This window comes from Danio rerio, chromosome 10, assembly GCF_049306965.1.
Source record: "Danio rerio strain Tuebingen ecotype United States chromosome 10, GRCz12tu, whole genome shotgun sequence".
In the NCBI taxonomy this organism is placed as follows: domain Eukaryota; kingdom Metazoa; phylum Chordata; class Actinopteri; order Cypriniformes; family Danionidae; genus Danio; species Danio rerio.
The window spans coordinates 22,168,776-22,191,309 of record NC_133185.1 but is presented as its reverse complement, the minus strand read 5'-3'; the positions used below and the strand labels follow the sequence as shown (position 1 = coordinate 22,191,309).

Sequence of the window (22,534 nt, the reverse complement as noted above, 5' to 3'; positions counted from 1 at the left end):
TATTTCAAATCATTTTAAATAAGCAGTTTAAACAAGCAGAAAAAAAGTTTTTTTTTTTAAATGTATCATAAGGTTGCTTGGTTTAAAGAGATCTTTCTCTTGGTTTAAAAAGAAGTTTATTTCTGCCACTCAATAAAAAATAAAAAAGCAAACAGAGATAAGACATGATTTTAAAAATTGTATGTTTAAAGCTTTCAAATAAAAGGTTTATATCTTAAATTCTAACTTTATAATATGCAATTGCAAGTTCATATCTCACAATTCTGAAGAATCAGAATTGCTCAGTTCACATGAACCATAAAGAAATGATGTGTTGTCTGTAACTTTCTAAGTGTGCTGAATCTGTATATTGTTTTAGGGGCTGCTTACAGTACAACATTTTCAGCCAAAAATGAGAAATTTTCTATGTGCATTGCCAGCCTGATCTCACGAGGAAACGTCATTTAAAAGTGTCCAATTTTAAACAGGAGGCGTGACACTCAACCCCGATTATAAACCCAACCATCATTAAAGAATAAGCAAGTTTTACAAAATTGTACGAACAACATTAAACAAATTCATGTGAATTAGCCACTAAATCAAAAAGTTATGAATTGCCATGAGACTTCTGGAAAATCTGGACTAAAAGACCTGTAGCTTTCATGAGAAGAAATCATCAAAATATCAGGCCAACTATTGCTGAGGAGCTTGTTGTGTGGACAGAGAACTGATCCAAATTATCACTTTAATGATAATTTCATCACGCTAAGGAGGGGTTTGGAAACAAGTAAATCGCTGAGCAAATCATATGGGAGTTGTTGCGATAATTAGGTCAAAATAAATGCGTATTAAGACAATGAAAGTGTTTTTTGACCTTGCATGCATATCAGACTGTTGTTGGAGACCCCCAAAACCAAAATAGGACACTTTTTATTGCATAATAGGTGCTCTTTAATATAATTTCGATCCATCCAGTATTCAGTCTATATGTTGACTTTTCCAGTGTCTTGAAAATGGCTAGCCAATCAAAGCAAATATAGTACATCATGCCTAAATTAAACGATTTTTTCATTAGTTTTATTGTTACTATATACTGCACCTGTTCGTGCTGGTATAATTTTACATTAATAATAGTTTGGAAAAAATATCAAATAAATATAGGGTTTGGAACTAGAAAATAGATACTCCTCAATGTCGTCTTTTGCTTGCCACGATCTGATAAGGGCGCTCATCAGCCTGAGGTCACGTCTTGCATCTGTGACATCTATTTCCCCTGAAAGCCTTTGAGCACGGCCCTATATCCGTCATGCATACAGCACAACAGCACAGGTTCATTAGGGTTGTGCTGTTGAAATGCATTGCAAGCTTTTGGTAACCGTTACACATGGTGCAAGCAGCTGAACACATGGGTCTTGAATAGCTCTAATTTAATAAAAAGCAGAACCAATCAGAATTGAACCGTAATATCAGAGCAAAGACGCTTATTCTGAATTGCATCCCAGCGTGCATGAGCAGATTAGGCATGCGGTTTACTTTTGTATGTGATTGAGACAAAAAAAATATGTGAATATGTATGCCTTGTGAGATCAGATGAAACGCCATATTCAAGTAAAATGATGTTCATGTTACCTATTATGCGAGACACAATCTGATACTGTTGTCTGACATGACGGTTCGTAAAGCGTTTTTCATGTGCCAGACTTTTTCTTTTGCCTGCACGGACAGACTGCTCATACATCACTCCTCCCACAGGAGAGCTGTTTATAGAAATGTACCGTTAATTCTCACCCAGAATGCAAGAATACATGTCCTACAACACGTACATTGATCACTACAAAACATTTCAGCTCCCTTTTGTTGTACCTCATGCCATTTAAGACACAATGACACAAGGCTAATTTAACCAGACCCTGTGGTGTGATCATTTTGATTACTCAATTTTAATCCCACACAAACTGATGGATGATGTGCACGCTTTGTAAGACATTAATGCTGAGTCCCACCACCACTTTATGTTTATTGGACACACTGAGGGGTATAATAGCATTCGCCTCTTTTACGTATTTCCATCATACCTCTTGCAACTTTTTGCACTTCATTAATCTTAGCAACATTAGCATATTGGTAAAATATTGAACGTTTAATTAAAACAGCATTGGAATTTTAAAATGAACTATTTTAATAATCGATCCTCCTCTTGGTCTCAATATTTCCTATTTTATTTTTTCTTCAGCCAAATACAAGAAGCGTTTCATGCATTTTGCCTGTTGGTCTTAATAGTATCTGGCTGCAGACTTGCAAGCAGAGACAGACACATGCATTAAATAGAGTAAAAGCCAAACTTCTGCGTCAAGCGCACACATACTCTGGTGCAGCCTGCGCGTGGTCATCCGTGGTCATCTTTGACGCTGATGCACACCTCTCAAAAAATGTAACTACACGTCGCAATGACAAGTAGCGCAAGCTCTGTGATTGGTCAACTTGGTATCGCTGACAAGTGTGGGCAGGACCGAGAGCTGCGCAAACACGTTAAAGTGTGTACAAGTGTCGAGTCCCATGAAGGAGGTCCAGATAGAAACTGTTGTTTTGTGTTCACCTTATGATTAAAGTTGTAGCACGTCCGCCAGTTCTCGCCTCAAAATGATTGAGTTTAAACTACCTCTACATAAAGGTAGCGCTCAGAAAGAACAAAACACCAGCGAAGCAACTTGACACAGACGAACTTAAAAACCTCACTGCCAGCTAGCACTTCGGAAGTGTTATTGAAGAGCAACACAAAAAGCGTGCATTAGTATAAATGCAAGGCATTTGCCATGGGTGACGCCGATCACTTGACGTAGGAGTATAAACCAGGCTTTAGTGACGTCACTGTGAGGGGTAGGGTAGGGGGCGGGGTTAGGTGCACATATTACACAGCCATCTCAACATGCAGCCCAAGACCGGTTACTCACTGAAGCTAAGCAGGGCTGAGCCTGGTCAGTACATGGATGGAAGACCACATAGGAAAACTAGGTTGCTGTTGGAAGTAGTGTTAGTAAGGCCAGCAGGGGGTGCTCAACTCGTGGCTTGTGTGAGTCCTAATGTCCCAGTAAAAGTGAAGGAGACACTATACTGTCAGTGCGTGTTGTCTTATGGATATGGAAATGATAAAATTTGATAAGATCAGGTGTCAGGGTTGGTTTATTAATCACCGCTGATGGACAGTGGAACAATGGAAAATACCAGAGACTAGCAGAAACACCACAACATACAGTAGGTGGAGAATCTTGTTAGATTATGTTATAAAATGAGAAAAGACTGTACATTTAAGGGCACCACAGCTTGTCACTTGACCAGTAGCCTTCAAGACTATTTTGTACCATTTCTACATTTGAAAACCCTTTAGGTAACAAAATAGGTGTTTAAAGGAAAAAAGTCTAAGACTTGTCAAAGGCAGTTAAACATGCAATCATTTTTCACAAACAAAAAATTCTACATACAAGGACGCATTATCTGAAAACAATTGGTGTAAAAGCAAGGAATCGGCCAGGAACTCTTCAAAAGGCACACCTTTGTACCTTTTCAACAACTAAAGGATGCACATTGTTGCTTGTTTATTAGAACTTCAAGTCGTATGACCTAAATGTTAGATATTAGCAAGCTTTTGAAAAGCTATTGCTCCAGTGCTAGTCTTTGTATCTTTTTTGCTAAGAGTGTGGACTGCTCCTTTCTGTTTCCTACACCTCCTTGAATGTCTAGGGTAACAAAAACAAGTATATGTCAGTGTCCGTGAAGTGTTGTTTGGGATGCACGGCGCAAACGCACTGGATGTGGTCCTCAGCTGCCTGGGGAGAGGCAGAATCTTGTAGCCTCAACAGAGGGGTGGGAGGGGGAGCGTGGTCCAATCACCCATGAGCCACTGCTGGATATTTTATTTGTCAGCACATCTATCTGTACAAGCGGGGGACCAATGGCTGCAGAGGAAGTGGTCCTTCTGTCACAGAAACAGTTGGCACAGAAGCAACATATTACAGCATTATCCAACCCCCTCCTGGTCTCTTGCCGTCATCTCCTCCCTCCCCTTCAACTCCCTCCTTTATCTCTTGCTCTGTATCGTTTTCCTGCAAGCTCTTTTAGCCATCAATGAAATTGCAACCAACCCTGCTGTTGACCGACTCTTGCAGCTGGCTAAGCGAACCAGCAGGGCTTCAGGACATCTGCCATATCACACATTCACAGAGTGAGCACTGTTATTCTCCAATCAGACCCGTTGTTCTTTGCAATACGGCTTGTATTTTCTTCTCCAGAGATCTCCCTGTGCCTCGTTTAGCTTTCTCTTTTCCTCAGGATTTAATCCTACTAGCTGTTTTCCCCTCTCTTCTCCTCTATCCCCACTGACTCCTCCCTCCCTTGCTCTCATACTCACGAACGAACACACTTGAACACAAGCACACATACATACACACGCACACACACACACCCTCCTCCCCCATCGCTGCAGTGTCTCTTAACTGCCTTGGAGCTAACAAGAGGGTAAATAGCACACCGACAATTATTAGAGAAGGAGAGAGAGCACAACACAGAGATAGAGTGGCAGTGAATGAGTGCATGTGTGCGAGGAGATTCAGGCAGATCTGAGGATGTTGGCGATTCGGGACTAAGGGGACGTATCGCGCGCTCCCTCTGCCTCCCAAGTGAATGTTTGTCTGCAGTGTTGCTGGTGAATGGACGGCAAGCGGTGAAACGGTAAGGAAAGCTTGTCCTTTTTTTTTCTCCAGCCTTCTTCCTACACACCCTTAATTCCTGTTGCTACATCAAGGCTTGCTTCCCTGGTTGTGTCCTTGGCTTTGTTTTTGGCTCGGGAAGGTGAATGCGAGCATGTTTAGCACCTCAGGCAGCGGAACGATATTTTCCTCCATCTCGGTAAGGGGATGCTCAGGGAGGATGCTAAGGCAGATCTTTTGAGCCTTGGATTGGCTAACAGGCGTATGTTTTTTGAAGACTGCACATATATGGATCCTTGACTATGTACCGTATCTTGTACAATGTTAAATGATCCTATTATATCTCGAACACAGCACTAGGTGTAGTGTGTTCATGCCACGCTCTGCTGGCTGGTGAATATGGAAGGAGCTGAATAAGGTGCACACCCCATAGAGCGACAGGGCTGCTGTTTCTGCTGGCAGTGTGTACTGAAAACCCCATGTCGATATTCTCCTTTCGGCCATACTCCTGCTGATCTTTGACTCCCACCGCTCCACGTTAACCAACGACGCCTTCGATCCCTATTGATTTCTGTCGACGTGTTGACCTGAACGTTTCTGCGAGCTAGAGGCGTGTTCGCGGCTCCCCTGTAGGCAGGCCCCCTTTGCCCAGTAAGTGTCATTTTAAGCATTTTTGCCCTATCTAAAATTCCTGGGATTGTTATTAGGGCAGTGGAGGGCGGTGTAGCCTGGTGACAGGGTTGTGCATGCATGTGTGCGAAGGAACCTGCACAGGGAGGGGTTACGTGGCTGAGGTGGGGGTATAATGGTGGAGAGATAGTAGGGGCAGAGGGGCGGAGGTTGATGCGGTACAAAGAACTAAAGAAGAGAGAAGGATAAAATATATCCAATAACCTGTTAAAAGCAAGGAAAAGGATGCAAGGGAAGGCCCTTTACAAAAAAAAAAAATCTTAAAGCCTCGACTATTTCTCTTAACTAGCAATGAGAATAAAGCTTAAGCAAGTCAAGATAGTAGTAGAATAGTAGAAATATAGTAGAATTAGCTTCTTTTGCATGGTTCTCATCAGGATGTTGCATCGTGCTCCCATTTCCCTGATTAAGTCAGAGTTTCATGAACTCAGTAATTTCTATTCTCATTCTTATAATTAGAAAATTGGTCATCTGCATTGATGTAACTGTTTTTACTCTTACTTATTTGTGCTCTTAACATTAAATCTTTACATTTTTTTAATTAATTTACAAAAGTAGTAGAGGGACTATTGGGCTTTCCAAAAGAAGCTCTCAATGACTAGAACTCTCTTTGTTTTCTTGGTATTAGAACATTTATCAGTGGTGTAATGTAACAGATTACAAATACCCAAATGACTGTAACTAAGTAGATTTTCTCAGGAATTGTAATTTACTAAGTAGTTTTAAAAATGTGTACTTTTACTTTCCTTTGAGTACATTTTTAGTGCTGTATTGGTACTTTTACTCCACTTCTTTTTTTCTTCAACCTGCAGTTATTACTTTATTATTTCTTGTCTATGGGGCATTAGAAAAAATTAGTCATGTGATCCCTGTCGCAGAAAGAAGATAAATCACATCATAATGAACTCCGTCAAGACATGGGCGATTTATAATTGCAGCAAACTGTTTGGAAGCATTAAAAGTGTCTAATAATATGTCCAAAACATTTACACACATTGACCAAGAGACTGTTAAGATGAATGTCACTGATGAGAAGATGACAGATGTTTACATAGGGAAGTTGCATTTTGCTTGGAATTGAAAACCGGGCTGACATCAGAACTTCAGGCTGACTTTACTGTCCAACGTCCAACCTAAAATCAACCAAATATCAACGTCTTATGATGTTACTGCTTGACGCTGTGTGGACGTTACGACGATGACATCTATCAGATGTTGGATTTCGGTTGCCAAACCTGATGAATAAATGTCAGTATTTGACATCAATAAAGTTGATTTAAGATGTAGGCTCAACTTTGAATTTTGGTCACTTTCCAACACAATCTAAAATCAACCAAATATCAAAGTCACTTGACCTCGTTATTGGACATCAAAATGAGATTGTCCTTAGACGCTGGCTAGACATAAAATTTTGGTCAACTGACATCACAACCTAAATCTAACCTAATAATAATGTCATATGACGTTGTGTGCCGGCTGAGCAATAACTAAATGCATTACTGAATGTTACGTTTACACACATTTACAAATTACATGTACATGCATCAGCTTTTTACAGCGTAAAACTCACTACTCACAAGTACTCAGTACTTTTAAAAGGTCTACTCTTTACTCACTTGAGTAATATTTACAAGACATACTTTTACTCGCACTTCATTTTTAGGCATGTAATGGTTCTTTTACTCAAGTATGATTTTTCAGTACTCTTCCACTATTGCATTTTAATTACCTAAAGTACTCATTTTATCCACTGTAAAGAACCCTTTGTGCGATGCAAAGATTAATGAAAGCACAGATGGCAACAATTTTAAGGAGCATATTTTTGTTTCTCTGAAGGAATTTTAAGAGAGGCGTCTGAGACAAAGTTGATACTTAAATGAACATAGCTGAGAACTCACAAGCTATAACAGAGCAACCATTGAGCAGTATAATTTTCCTCTGGGGAGGTTTGGCAGCTAAGTTCACTTCATTACAGCATAACAGTGCCGATGTTGCTCAATAGAGGGCTAATACAGTAAAGATGCTGTGGTACTGTCAAATACAGGAAAGCACAGACTATGCAAAGATGAACAGATACTGCCAGTGCTCCCCTCCCTTTAAAAACCACAAACTGACCAAACTGCAGAATGGTTGTGCAACATCAGCTAAGTACCAGTTAATATTTGTACATCCTGTGCTGTCGTCTGATATGATGGCTGTTAAGGGAGGCTTACCCTCATTTTGATATTGCTCCTCATTTGGTTATAAGGCCACAAGGATAACCATGGATGTCAAAACACAGGCATCATTGTCAGCAATATTCAAATACTAGCAACAAAATGATCACAATGAAAGCTCAGGCTCAAATGATGATTGTTAAAAATAAACTTCACAGCTTAACTCGCTGCGCTTTCATTTCCAGGTAGCTCATTTAACTGTAAACTGAAATCGTGGCGTAAACAAAACCGTCAAAAGCACTGAACGTCGGATTGTTATGCATTTGGGTCATGTTTTAAAAATACCTGCGCTTGCTGCTCTGATATCAAAGCATGCATGTAAATGGAGTTTAATTTCGATTTGATAGCAGAAAGTCATTACGTTTATTATTCAGTACGCTTCTTTCAATATATTGAATTGTTAAGATGAACTACAGTGTTTATGTAGATTAAACAAATCTGTCTGTGTTACTTGTGAGGGGGTATGCGTGAAAATAATATAGAGAGGAATTTCACTCATAATTCATCTTTGATAGAAATATTCTTGAGACAGAAATGCCACTTTCAGAGTGAATGCTTGAACGATCATAACTGTGTTTTTGGCACAACAATAGTGGTTTGGCAAAACACCTCGCTGGTGACCTTACGTGCACTGATAGCCAGCTGTTCATTAATGCTCAGGACAAATCACACATCTGCCATTGAGGATACAGTTTCCAAAGGGTACAGCTTATTAGAGCAATAATTAGTTTTATTTATCATTCATGGCCTACTGGTTAATCCTGACTGTTTTGCCACAAAATGTGACATTTTAAATGTCAAAGCATAACAAGTAACACTTACAGAATTCAGTGGTTTGACACTACAATGCTAGTTCAACTAATGGCATAAGTTTGGGATGGGTGGGTGGATGGGGGATCGGGTGGGGTCATTATTTGGTGCAACTAATGGCACAAAAAGTTTTATTTTTGTTAATTAATTTTTTTCACAAATAGGGGAAAAGTTACAGGGTTGTGCTCTCTTACAAAGCAACAGTGGGAAAGACTATCTTTATGTCCAACCAATGGAAGATGGTATGCAATAATATAAAATATTTGGTGACACCATTGCTCTATTTGTGTAGGGGTGTCCCAATCAGGTTTTTTCAGGGAGATTGCTTGAAAAAGTGGGAGGGTTGACAGGTAAGGATCTGATACTTCTAAAATACATAAAAAAATTATAAAGAAGAGGAAAGAGATCCACGATGTTCCTTATTTTTATTAGCTCACCTATTTTAACATTCAACATCAACAGTATGTTAACAAACAGAGCACTTCTGTGAGGTAAAAAACATAAATTCTTCACTTTTGGACTTTAGTCAGTGCAACATTAAACATAAAAAAATTATAAAAACAAATAGCACCTCAACTTAAAATACCTAGCAGGCAATCCCAAGTTTACATATTTCACAGCTTGGCAATGTTGTCGTCAATAACTTTATAATACATCCAGATCACAGACATACTTGCGCTTTCAGCTTCAAGCTGCTTCTTAGCATTTATCCAATAGCGTCTCTGCAACAAAGTGATGTCATGCCGCACGCGTTGCTGTTTCTGTGTGAAGTCAAGAAAGAGGTTTAACTCTGCCACTGCAAAACTATAGATGTGTTTAAAAATAATGAGAATTTTCGAGTCCTGATCGTGAGGTAACATCCGATTTCGATCGAGTCGGAAAACGCGTGATTGGGCCTGATTTTCAATTCATGTGATCGGATTTGGACATTCCTATAATTTAACGCACCAAAAATACATAAAAATGGTCAGGATTTAGTATTTAAAAAAAAAAAAAGACCTTTTTTATTTTGTGCACAGCTACACTGAATCAGGGCCTAGTTATGAGTTATTTAATGAACTCAGAGTCGATTTAACTTAAATGTATAGTTCCCTTAAAACTCAAAAAACTCAGTCATCATTTACTTATTTTTCTTACTACATATTTTTATTCATTTTTTCTTAAGTTAAACACCAAAGGAGATCATTTGAAGTAAGCTGGAAACTTGTAGCCATTGACTTCCATATCTTTGTTTTCCATATCTTCTATTGTATTCAACAGCATAAAGAAAGAATAAATGTTTATAAGCACTTCAAAGTCAGTAAATTGTGTTAATACGTTTAGATTTGGGTGACCAATCCTTTTAACAAAACCAGAAGAGGACCAACAGAACCACCAACCTTTTGTATAATTTGGGAATCTATTCTGACATAACTTGCAATACAGCGCACTGCACAAATCATACGGGCCACTTTCTGGGTGTGTTAACACTTGACACCTTTGGTCTGGTTAAAACAAACAGTGCTACTTGCAAATGAAATCTGCTGTGGTTTGAATCAAATATTAATGTGAAACAGACCAAAGACATGAACAACAAACCAAAACACAGCATGTTGTCACAAGATGCGACCAAAAAGAGGACTGTCTGAAGTGCCTCCTCTTGAAGCAGATCTTCATTGGGGTGTGTGACGGACACTGCGAACAGTGTGACGAACAGTGTGAACATTAAGCAAACCATGACCAAATGCATCAGATGAACCAACAAACCAAAGTGTGAACAAGCGCTCATTTCACCTTTATGGTGCTTTTACATCCTATTTAAGGCTTCCGGTTCCATTCATTGAAAGAAAATCACCATCCATTTCAAGGAAAACATGTGACTAGCGGATTATTTTAAACAATATTTCCTTTTTGTGTTCCATAAAATGAACTGATACAGATTCAGAACTGCAAGAAAGTTCTGATTAATCATTGAGGTCCCACATATGACAAACAGCACGCTCTCGTTTCAGCTGAAGTTTCCCTTTAAATGATATCATATTGAAAAAATGCAACATGCGTATTGTGCAAGGCTTGTCTTCTGACATAGATTGGCTGGAATTGGAGTAGTGGGTGAAGTGGACTGAAAGGGCTTTTCTCAGTGAGTGCATGGAAAATCCTACACTCTGACAAGTTTGGGGTCAAGAGGTGACCAGGCCCTTGTTTTATGGAAACACATGTGAGAGAGGCCCTTTGTTGAATTCAAACAAGTCATTAGCTATAATCAAGTGGTTCGTTAAGTAGAAACACTGCGGTATTCTATATGATACAAGTCACATTCAGGTTGGTTCTGATAAAGTTTAAAGATGTGTGAGAGGATTTAAGGCAACAGCAGAAGCTTATGCTAGAACAGTCTGGGAAGAGAGTTGCTGTTGAATGTTGCCCATAGTGTTGCCATAAGTGGAATAGGCCTGACCTCATGTTACTGTGAACTAAACAAACAGGCCCTTTTTCAGATCTGAACACTTGGCAATGACATTCCATCTGAACAAGCCCTTCAAAGATCATACATGCATGCATAAAAACACATAATACACTTGTTTACGTTTTACATTTTTTTAAAGAATTGCTGAGGAACATCACAACATGCAGCTCCACAGGGTAACTGATTTTACAAAATAAATGGCAAATCTTAAAAAAAGATCTAATGTGAGCTCTGAGGTAGTTGATCAGTTGGATATGCTTGTGCTGAACTCATTTGTTCAAATTATTTAAACTTATTTTTGAAACAGACATGCTTATTAGCAGGATTTGTGCAGAAAACTACATTACCCATGATCCTGTACAGATGATCAGACAGTTAGAACAATGCCAAATATGCCAAAAGAGATCTTTAGCTCTGCTGACAACAAATTATTAGTCAGTTTACCTAGTCAAATAGGTTCAGAATACTAAAATAATAAAATAATATTTGTATCTAACTGGGATCCACTGAAATGAAAATTCAGGGGTGGAAACTAAATTCAACCCAAGAACTTCAATTATACACGAGTTATTACATGAGTGATACATGAGCTATTTTGAATGCTAGCTAGCTAGTTGCAAGCTAGTCGACAATCAATTATTCTGTTCTTGCTCTATGGTTGAAATAAAAGTGCCTTTTTTTCCAGCTTATATTTTAATTCATTTTTCTCCTTTGGTAAAAAATCTGAAAGTAACTTTCAGATAAGTAAAACTCTAGACGCACTTGGCACAGAAACAAAAATGCTTTATAATAATTGTTTTGAATTTTATTAAATAGTATAAACTAATTTTATTAGGTTTTTAAAAATCAACCCAAGAACTTAAATTATCATATTTGTAAAGAACGCAAGCCAATAAAATAACCACTTTGACAGTGAGTTAGTGGAGAGGCATAATTTTACCAGCGTTGACATGACAGCACAGCAGCGCTAATGCAATCAGCAGAAACAGGTATCCTACTGTACATAGAATTGTCCTGTTGACATGTTATTTGAGTGAATTTCTGTTGAGGATGTACAGCGCATCCATAGATAAATAGATAAGTAGAATATTATTCAAGTGGAATATTGAGTTATTTTAAATACTTAATAGCTATTTGTCAATGAACTCTTCTGTTCTTGCTCTTTGGTTGAAATAAAAATGCCTTTTTCAGCTCATATTTTCATTCATTTTTCTCTTTAAGCCTAAAAACTGAAAGTAACTTTTAGACAAAAATTATTAGCAGCTGCAAACTTCGAAGTATCCCTAGTATTTAAAGCAAATTTTCATTAAAAAAAAATCATACATCTCTGTTGTTTTTAATTTAACAATGTCCTTTGCAGTGCATCATGGTAGTTAAATCCCTCAACAAAGCCATTGTCTGATTTTCAAATATTTCTTTGCTTCAAATCAAAGTTTGTAATATTATTCTCTTCATGGTTCATGATTTATAATAATGACTTTGAATGTAGACTTGTCTAAAACCCCTATCAAAAAATTTTATCAGAAAAATATAAGTGCCATTGAAAAAGTGGGCGAGCTTTGCTGTAGTGTTGCTACTAAGTTGCTAATAGTAATTAAGATGTTCTAGTTGTTTACTGTCACAAGTCAAAAAACTGAAGTGTATCATCTTTACCAGCTTGTTTATGCTGCCTTAATTTGTATTCATTTACAAAGCAAAAGCATTTAGTATAAAAGCAGTGTTGTCATGACATCAGCAGGGTGAAACGGATCCGTCTGTTAATTCTGTAGTGCAGATCACATTTCTCCTGATGGCTGGACTCAGCTCTGGCGTTTGTGTACAGTCGTTGTTATCAGCAGTTTGCTGCACTGTGCAGTTTTGCATAAAACACTGAAAGCCCTCCTGATACCATGCGGAAGTGTAAAGAAGGAAGTAGGTCGGAGAACTGAAATTGAAGTATTTGGCTTTATAAGGAACTATGTTATCTTGGAGTCTATTAGCAGTAGTTAAAATTGTTTGGTATTTTTTAAAAACTATGAATATGAACCATAAATGAGAAGTTCACATGCATTTATGAATGTCAGTTAATAAGGTCTGTCATATTTATTAATACATAATTAAAATATGATTTAGAATTTTGTAACAAGGCAAAGTGAACTGTAATATTTATATTTATTAACATTAAACATATTCATAAACAGTAATAAATGTATTGCTTCTCAATTAATGTTGTTAACACATTTTAACATATGAAACCTTGTTGTGTCATCTGTATATTTTATTTGTATATTTTTTTATTGTATTAATATTTTGGAATTTTAAAAATGTGTGAGAACATTGGAATGAATGAATAAATTAACAAACTAATTAATAATTACACAAACACACACACACACACACACACACACACACACACACACACACACACACACACACACACACACATATATATATACACTCTTGGAAATAAGGGTACACGAGCTGTCACTGGTGTGGTACCTTTTGAAAAGTTACACATTTGTACTTGAAGGGTTTATATTAGTACCTCAAAAGTATATATTAGTACCTTAAAATTTAAGGAGGAACACTTTTGTACTTTTTAGATACTAATATGTACCCTTGAGGTATTAATATGGACCTTTTAGGTTTTGTACCTTAACAAAAGTTATATGTGTGTATATATATATAAAACTATATATATAACTATATATATATATATATATATATACTTATCATTTACTTATTATTTACTTATATAATACTTATTGTTTATGCACTCATTTCATGTTTTTTTAAATGTTTTTTTTACCTTTTTATTTAAGATGTTTTAATAATATTTTCTTTTCAGATATATTTATATATATATAAATATATATATATATATATATATATATATATATATATATATATATATATATATATATATATATATATATATATATATATATATATATATAAATTGTAAAATAAGATATATAATATCTTAAAATATAATATAAAAAATAAATCTTATAATAAAAAATAATACAACCTAAATGAATAAAAAAGTACTGTCATCATAAATACTTTTCAGGGGATACATTTGTACATCTAGTTACACTGTAGTTACCTCAGATGACATTTGTAATAGATTCATTAACCTCTAAATGTGCATATTCAAATATGTTGTAATACTTTTCCACCTCTTCAGAAAAGTGTTCATTTGTAGACATGCAGTCATTTTTTTCACAGACCTGTTTAAGAATATATATGTCTTAGTATCCCACATATTAGTATATGCCTTAGTATCTGCTACAAGTGTGATATTGCGTTTATACAACAGTTCGATGGCATAATCGTGTGTATAAAAAAGAAACTCTAACGGAGAGTCTCAAAACCCTTTTGTAAGAGGAACTACTTTCTTCCGCCATTCATTCACATCTGCAGCTGATGTCAAAGTAGCTAAAGCTGTTACTAATTCACCAACGTGCTTTTAGAGCTAGTGTAATGTAGTGTAATGTATAAAGTGATGACAAAACAGGTGATTTTGCTCACTTTTTAAGATTATATGGCCAAACGGCACGAAAGGCCTTCAGTCTACAGAGATTTCCCAGTATTTTGCTGTTGCAATCAGGAGATCACAATATTACTATGGTATAACTACAGCACTACAACATACAAAAGAGAGAGTTCAACTTTGAAAGTCATAATGATTCGACATAGAAATATACACTATCGCATGCGGCAAGAGCGCCGCCACATTTGTACAGTGCTCCCAGGACAAATGTTATTCAACCGCACTAGTCAAGACAGTGTGCCAATGTGAAAATGCTGGACTTTATGAGTATGTGTGTAGTAACGAGCAAACAAAGAAAACAAAGCACAAAGTCATAACATTTCATAGGTAGGTTTCATAGGACTTTGTTTTTGTATGTTATGAACTTTTGTGCTCAACAAGTAACGTTATTGATGACAATAGTCACTTACCATAAGGCAAAAGAGCACCAACTGGCACTAAATTCTAGGCTTATGCTAGTTTTGTTGAAAAAAATCAGCAAACAATGTAAATGAAATATGACATTAGGATGCTGCGCTGCCAGAAACTTTTGTTATTGTCAGCTAAGCGAACGAGTCGTTCATAACGGAGATTCATTCACAAACTAATTGCTCCCTCCGTCAGAAAGAGAAGTAAAAGTGAGGGGGGGTATGGAGGTGTTTCAGGACATGGATTAGATCAAATTAAACAGGGAGGGAGATAATACATTTCAATGCACAGAAACACACACTCTTTGACAGCAATGCCTGTGCGGTCACATCCATCAACGTAGAAAAGTGATGAAAAATTCTAATTTTTCGTAATTTAAAAAAATATTTGCATACTGACCACTGACTAAACTCCCGATCATAGATATATGTGTATATCTCTGGCTTTGGATGGCCACAGTCCTCCACTGCACCTTGGTCCCACATTCATTTCAAAGGAGCGCTACCCTGTACTAAAATGGCAGCTCTATTGCATTCCTCCTAATAGACAACAGCTGGGTAGGCGACATCTAATGTATATATATATATATACACGCTGTCTCTCCTAAATTATACATATTTAAAATAGGCACTATTCTTATAAATAAACTGCATAGTTGCAATCTAAACAACTACATTCTTGACTAAAAAAGTCTAAAAATTACATTATGTTTTCCAACAACTGCAATATTTGTCAAACTGTGGAGTAACCCCCGCTTGTTGCTGTATATGGGCAAAGTAATACACAAATGTGAAAGGTTAAGAGGCTGGACGAGTGCTGCTACTTGCAGAATCCTAGAAAATAGTCCTTAATAAAACAATGTTAATCTATAATAATAAAAATTATTTATATAGTGAGAGACAAAGAATATTCAATGACTACAGGATTGAAAAAAATACAGTATATGTCTAGAAATATACTATGACAAATTCTAAATAGTTCAGATATTTAGTCCAGGACTTAATTTTTAATAATTGTTTGGTTTGGGATAGGAAAGCAGAGCCACTTTGACATTTTTAAGGAAAATTAGCCTACTGACAGCCACCTCTACACATTAAAATGGGATAGGAAAAAATATTCAAACACTGACAAATATCACTGGAAAACTAGAAAGTCATTTGCAATTGTTACTGAAGGTGTAAAGGTGAATGAGTTGGATGAGAAATTTGTCGCATTCATTGGTCAAGCACGACTGCATGCCACGTCTGCTGTGTCATTTAGAAATGGTGCTTTGGCAGGAAAAGGAAGCACTTACAGTGTTATCTAGGTCAGCAGGTATGGGACAGAGACTCAGAGGTGTTTGCACACACATCACCAGTGGAAGAGCTTTCAGGAGCTTTAACAATACCTGAAATAAAAAAAAGAAAAACAATCACATAATAACGTAATGCATCATAATGACATATTCGATTATAAAATCAACTGGTGGCTCATGTGCTATTTATTGAGATTAAGTTACAGGCGTGCTGTCCTTTAATCACATTTTCCGCTTGTGTGAACCAGATTCAACTTCACAAATGACATAAAGCAGATTTGAATGTATCAGACAGACTTTGATGAACTGAAAGGTATTTTCATATAGATTATGCAGTTTGGGATTATGCTATTTGTAGGAGTGGATTGAAAGCCTTGATCTAGTGATAGGAAAGAATCCCACACACCCATACACGCACAGTATCACTGAACAAATATAGGGTGATACAATATACTAGTACTCTATTGTCCATGTGAAAATGTTTTATACTCATACTATATATATATATATATATATATATATATATATATATATATATATATATATATATATATATATATATATATATATATAAAACTTATCCTAGTTTTGCTTTGTAATACAGGAATATTTTCATATAGTTGATGTCTGAATTATCAGCCCATCACTATATTTTCCCCACATTTTTAAACATAATAGTTTTATTAACTCATTTATAATAATTGATTTATTTTATTCTTGTCAATGTGACTGTTCATTATATTTTACTAGATATTTTTCAATACACTAGTATTCAGCTTAAAGTGACATTTAAAGACTTAAATAGGTTAATTGTATTAATTAGTTAGGTTAGGGTAATTAGGCAAATCATTGTGTATTAGTAGCGCTGTGCGATTTGGGAAAAATATTATCTAATTGTGATTTTTCTGACAGATATTGTGATTGTGATTTAATTTTGTATTCAAGCTTCAGCTCAATAATCAGTAAGCCATGGCAACATTTCTATGACAGCGCTTAAAAATGACCTGTTTTTGTTTGGTGTCTGTGACTTTAAAACCAAAATCTTCCCATTTTACCGATGTCTTGTTTTTATTTGATATTAATTAATTTATTCTGAAGCAGCCATTTCCGTGCTTTCCATTACGTTTTTTTTTTATTTTATTTTTTATATTGTGGGCATTCTGCATAGTTTGGTTGCGCAATTTTGACTGGACAAAATGTAAGTGTGCTTTCTCAATTGGCTAGTAAGTCTGTCACACACAGATAACAGTCATGCATTTGCTCTGGGTGGGCAAAATTAAATAATGCATATACAGTCGAAGTCATAATTAATAGCCCCTCTAAATTATTAGCTTCCCTGTTTATTTTGTTTCCCTAATTTTCCCAATTATTCACTTATGTAATGAAGAGGAGATTTTTTCAACATATTTCTAAACATAATAGTTTTAATAGCTCATTACTAATAACTGATTTATTTTATCTTTGCCATGACAGTACATAATATTTGAGTATTCAAGACACTTTTAAACAGCTTAAAGTGACATTTTAAGGCTTAACTAATTTAATTAGGTTAACTAGGCAGGTTAGGATAATTAGGCAAGTTATTGTATAATGATGGTTTGTTCTGTAGACTATCCAAAAATACATATAGCTTAAAGGCGCTAATAATTTTGACCTTTTTGTTCTAGCCGAAATAAAACAAATAAGACTTTCCTCAAAACAAAAAATATTATCAGACATAGTGTGAAAATGTCCTTGCTCTGTTAAACATCATTTCGAAATATTTAAAAAAGAAAAAAAAACTCAGAGGGGGGCTAATAATTCTGACTTCAACTGTATACTTCATACCACATTCTCTTGCGATTAGCTAATTGAAAAATTTCAAATTGCGATTGCAATTCAATTTCGATTTATCGGGCAGACCTATATAATGTTTTATTTTGTGGACAATTGAAAAAATATAGTTTAAGAGGGCTAATAATGTTGATCTTAAAACAGTTTTAAAAAAAATCAAAAACTGATATTATTCTAGGCAAAATAAAACAATTAAGACTTTTTACAGAAGTAAAATATTATCAGAAATAATGTGAAAAAGTCCTTGCACTGTTTAACATCATTTGGGAAATGTTAATAAATAAATAAATGAATGAAAGAACAAATGAACGATCAAACAAACAAATAAATTATTAAATAAATGAATTTATGTCTTTGAAAAAAGAAAATACTTTGCATCCTTAATACTAGTTTCTAAAATTTACTGGATTTATTAGATTTGGTTAGAATAATATTTGTCTTATTCTATAAAATATAATAATTTATAGCATTTCTTTCCATAAAAAAAAGAACTAGTCAGAATTAATAATTATCATGACTAATTCCATTAAACACTTTAATTAAATTACTATTTATTATTTGGATATTATAATCAGCACTCAAAATGATATATTGTCAGGCTAATAGTGTAAATCTATTAGCTCTTCTCTACAGCTGATTTCTCTAGTAAACTAACAAACTGGACAATAAACGACTAGCCTGAGGTAAATGTAATTCAGCATGACATATACAAGCTGTTCCATTGATGTCTTTCTCTGGTGGCAACACTGACTGAGCGATTATGAGACGTATTTATGCTTATTTCACGCTATCACTGGATAGCAAATGCACTATATTATGTCTAGTAAACTTTTATGCATATATGCAGTACACAACACATACTGCCATATTTATACAGTACCCAAACAATTTGCATCTCATTTATTGCTGACTGTATTTGTCGAAGCGATTTTAGGAGAATTTCTTGATTTCTTGAAGCAGTACAAATATGTAGAATAATTCTGGCCTGTGAAAGAGGCAATGCAGTTTTTTTTTATAGGACTGTTGCGAAAATTGTACACAGCATTTGTGTGTGACCGAGCGGAGATGAGCTAAGAGGGTCCTCTTTTCTGTTCTCATTACGCACAGAGCATCATTGTATTCGCCTGCATGGCCATAACAGCGGTCATATGACTGAGGGGTAGGTGGAGGGGTGCCATCACCCCATGAGCTCTCCTTCAGTCATATGACCGCTGTTATGGCCATGCAGATGAATACAGTGATGCTCAACAGCATGCATAAGGTTTAAGCCTTGCTAATGTTGCTAAATAATTACCTGAATTACTTGATGATGAAAAAACTGCTCTTTTAACATACTACCAGTTTTGAGTGTAGGAATGGTCCATGTTTAATTTAAGTGAAATTGCTTAATGCCGTTTCCTTTTTGGTGTAGACAGGTCTCTTTTTGAAACTGGAAGTTGTGGTGGGGCATGTCTAACAGGTTATAATGTTTTAGTAAAGTCATTGTGGTGATACATGACTTGCTTTTGTCTAGTTTTTGCATGTGTTATTGAACCGCGTTGTGTGTAATTAGTTACCAAGTAAATTGCTACTGTAAATAAATTACTTTTCTACTAAAAAAGTAAAGTAAGAGATTACTTTACATTATTAGGTAATTAAAATACAGTTCCTTATAGTATACTTGACTTAAATACTGTAAATAAACTGAACAGCATATAAATTCATTCAGAGAAGCAGAGTAATATATACACTACTGATCAAATGTTTGGGGTCAGTTTTTATGAAGAAAATTATCATCTAACGAAATTTATAAACTTCTTTTGAACAGTCATTTTTTTTTAGAGCAATAACATTTCACAATTTTACAATATGTACTTTGGTGAGCTAAATGAGCTTATACATTTAAAAAATTGTATTATATAAATGGTCAAACTTTTGACCACTAGTGTAAGTTGCTGAATAATTAAATTTTTACAACTAAAGAACATGCAATTATTATATATTTATTATTCATTTATTATTTATCAAAACAATTGCATGCTGTGTGGTTAAATTAATTATTGAGAAATTAGTTCACGGCAATATAAACCATAGAATAATGGAAGCAGAGTAATTGTACATTTAATTTTGTTATTTATTAAGCATATTACGTCCATTTTTTAACTAGATAAGATTTTATTAATCTGACAACTGCACATGTTTAAGAAACAATGACATTTAGATTCATGGCAATATGTATGAAATGTCATCTCTTTTACTATCTTGTTGTTAAAAGGTTTGCTATATTGTTTGTATTTTACGTGTTGAAACTAAATTAAAAGGTCTGTTGAACGAATTAAGAGTTTTATTTATATAGTCTATGAATTGAGATTTTGTAGTACAAGAGTTGTCTTTATTTATTTCAGGTTTCCCACAATGACTGAAAAGTTATTAGCTCCTTTCACACAGTGATACCGGTAAATATCCAGAAAATGACTAGAAACGACTTTACTGCTAAATTAAAAAAAGCACTGTTCACACTGGCATGGACGTTTCGGACATGAAGCTGCTTTGTCCCAGAGACATCCAAAGGCAGAAGCGCGAACCGCAGCTAAATGTTTACAAATTTAACTGCATTACAAATTCTGTGGACGGATAAGTATTGTGAACAACTTCGATAAAAACATAAGGAGGAACACTTTCGCATGTCGAAATGTACATAATGTGTGTGCACTGGAACATTGCTGGTAATTTTCTAGAAAAGTCTGTATGTGTGATAGGAGCTATTATTTAGCCCAAAACGATTTTTCAATGATTTTATTTAAACTTATCCCACTCTCAGATTCTACTCTGATCTATTTGGTCAAATGGTCAACCACTCATATCAACAGATGTTGTTTACCATATTGATATTTCAGCTCTTCCTTGGGACTTTGATATGAATAGTAATCTCGGATGAACTCAATTTAAATCTGAATCATTATTCTTTGGAACTGTATGCAAAGTGTTCCTGGTTTTGCATTATATAAGCACCTTTTTAATATGCCGGAAACACAAACTATAACATCTGAGAGATTGTTCATTTGGAGCAAATTTGTTACAAACCAAGCACATTCGTTTCACTCCAGGTACATTCTTGTCTGACAATCCTTCATAAGCATAATTCAGGCCAGTTTTGCACCGATACTCCCCCTCACGGTCTGTGTTTACAGTGAAATCACACCCCAGCTAAGTGCAGCAGCTAGCGCTAGCATGGGAGATAAACCGGCCCCTCCCTTTTGAAATCTGCTGTGCCTCAAAACGGCTCATATCTTATCAGAGCCTGAATTTGAACATTACACACAACCGAAGCAGTTCTCGCAGACAGATTAGCAACACGTCGCTCTTGAGCTTGAGCTTGATCAGACCTCTTTTGTATTCTTTTATTTGACAGCAGCCTGGGTTAAAGGTTGAGGACAAACGCAGACTTAGTCATACGTGGACCATTTCCTCCTTTGCTTCCCATTAGAAGCTCTGTTCTCGCATGTATGCAAAAACATCCACAGTACACAGACATGTATTGTCAGGGCAAGCAGCCCATGTGACTGAAAACAACCTTTTTAATAGGGGCCAGGGCATGCCTCTACCTCTCACGGGACCCTTTATGACAAAAACAGATCTGCTATACAGTCGCCCACCATCAATGCCAGCCCCAGCCATCTCAAAAGTCCTCTGTTTTGGGGCCGGCGTTGACTGAAACACTGCCACTCATTGTTTAGCCTGATGTTTGCACTGTTGTACAACAAAGCCGTGTCCTTTGAGCAAGACATCTAGTGTCGGTTTTGGGCCATGAGTGTACAAAGCCTTGGACAAATGTGATTGTTTGAAGCTCATCATGTGACGGCCTCACACTCATTTCCAATGCATACGATTCCTTCATCCAGACATGATGAAACACATGTGCCTGGAACACTCTGAACTTCACAAACATGTTAAATATGCTGCTTCACACAATGTTTCACTCAATTTGGTATTTTCTGTAGTGTGCATAAAGACATAAAGACTTTGGCCAGGGGCAAAAATTAGCATTCAGAGAGTGCCAAACAAGAAAGAAAAGACTTTGGCGAGTAAATAAAAGTTAACTGTTTGGTAACTGACTCGTATATTGTACATAGAGAGCTTGTTCTCGTTATAGAACAAATCTGTTATGAAATTTTGACCTTTACAATGTGATACAACTGAAGGAGCACACTGTTTTTTTGAAAGTAGGCTTGTTTTACAACTACCCAATGGTAAAACATTAGGGATGGGAAGATTAACCGATATGTATCGATACGCGGTCATGCGCGTGCACGATGCGAGTGCATCGGTAGAGCAGCAGAGGATGAATGAAATTTTGGAAGCAAATCGAGATGCATCGGTTTTTGCGAGATGCATCGGTTTTTCCGAGATACAGCTTATATTTTTAATATAGAATGTATTTTTTATTTATTAACAAGTGTTGTCAACCTGTTTTTGGCGCATAATTTAATCGACCTACTTAAAGTAAGCCTTAGCAACGGATTTGCGGATGTGCACACACTACAACTGTATCAGGTGTGCGGATGAAGCTAGTGGTGCGCCCTCAGAAAGCGCGAGAAGCAAAACAAACATTTTATTCCCCACTGAGTTTTAAATCTAAAGTAT

General features: G+C 35.9%; 2 protein-coding genes across 5 annotated transcripts in view; one reads left to right on the top strand and one right to left on the bottom strand.

Annotated features, from left to right (window-relative positions):
• sppl3 (signal peptide peptidase 3) overlaps positions 1 to 22,534 on the bottom strand; it is a 203,561-nt gene that overhangs the window by 89,574 nt on the left and 91,453 nt on the right. For all 4 annotated transcript variants that reach the window (XM_073913963.1, XM_073913961.1, XM_073913962.1 and 1 more), the window contains one exon: positions 16,079 to 16,171. The gene's annotated coding sequence lies outside the window, so the exon portion shown is untranslated. The remainder of the gene's footprint in view (positions 1 to 16,078; positions 16,172 to 22,534) is intronic.
• Positions 4,453 to 22,534, top strand: part of gnaz (guanine nucleotide binding protein (G protein), alpha z polypeptide) — a 94,316-nt gene continuing 76,234 nt past the window's right edge. The window contains exon 1 of the mRNA XM_005155633.6: positions 4,453 to 4,704. The gene's annotated coding sequence lies outside the window, so the exon portion shown is untranslated. The remainder of the gene's footprint in view (positions 4,705 to 22,534) is intronic.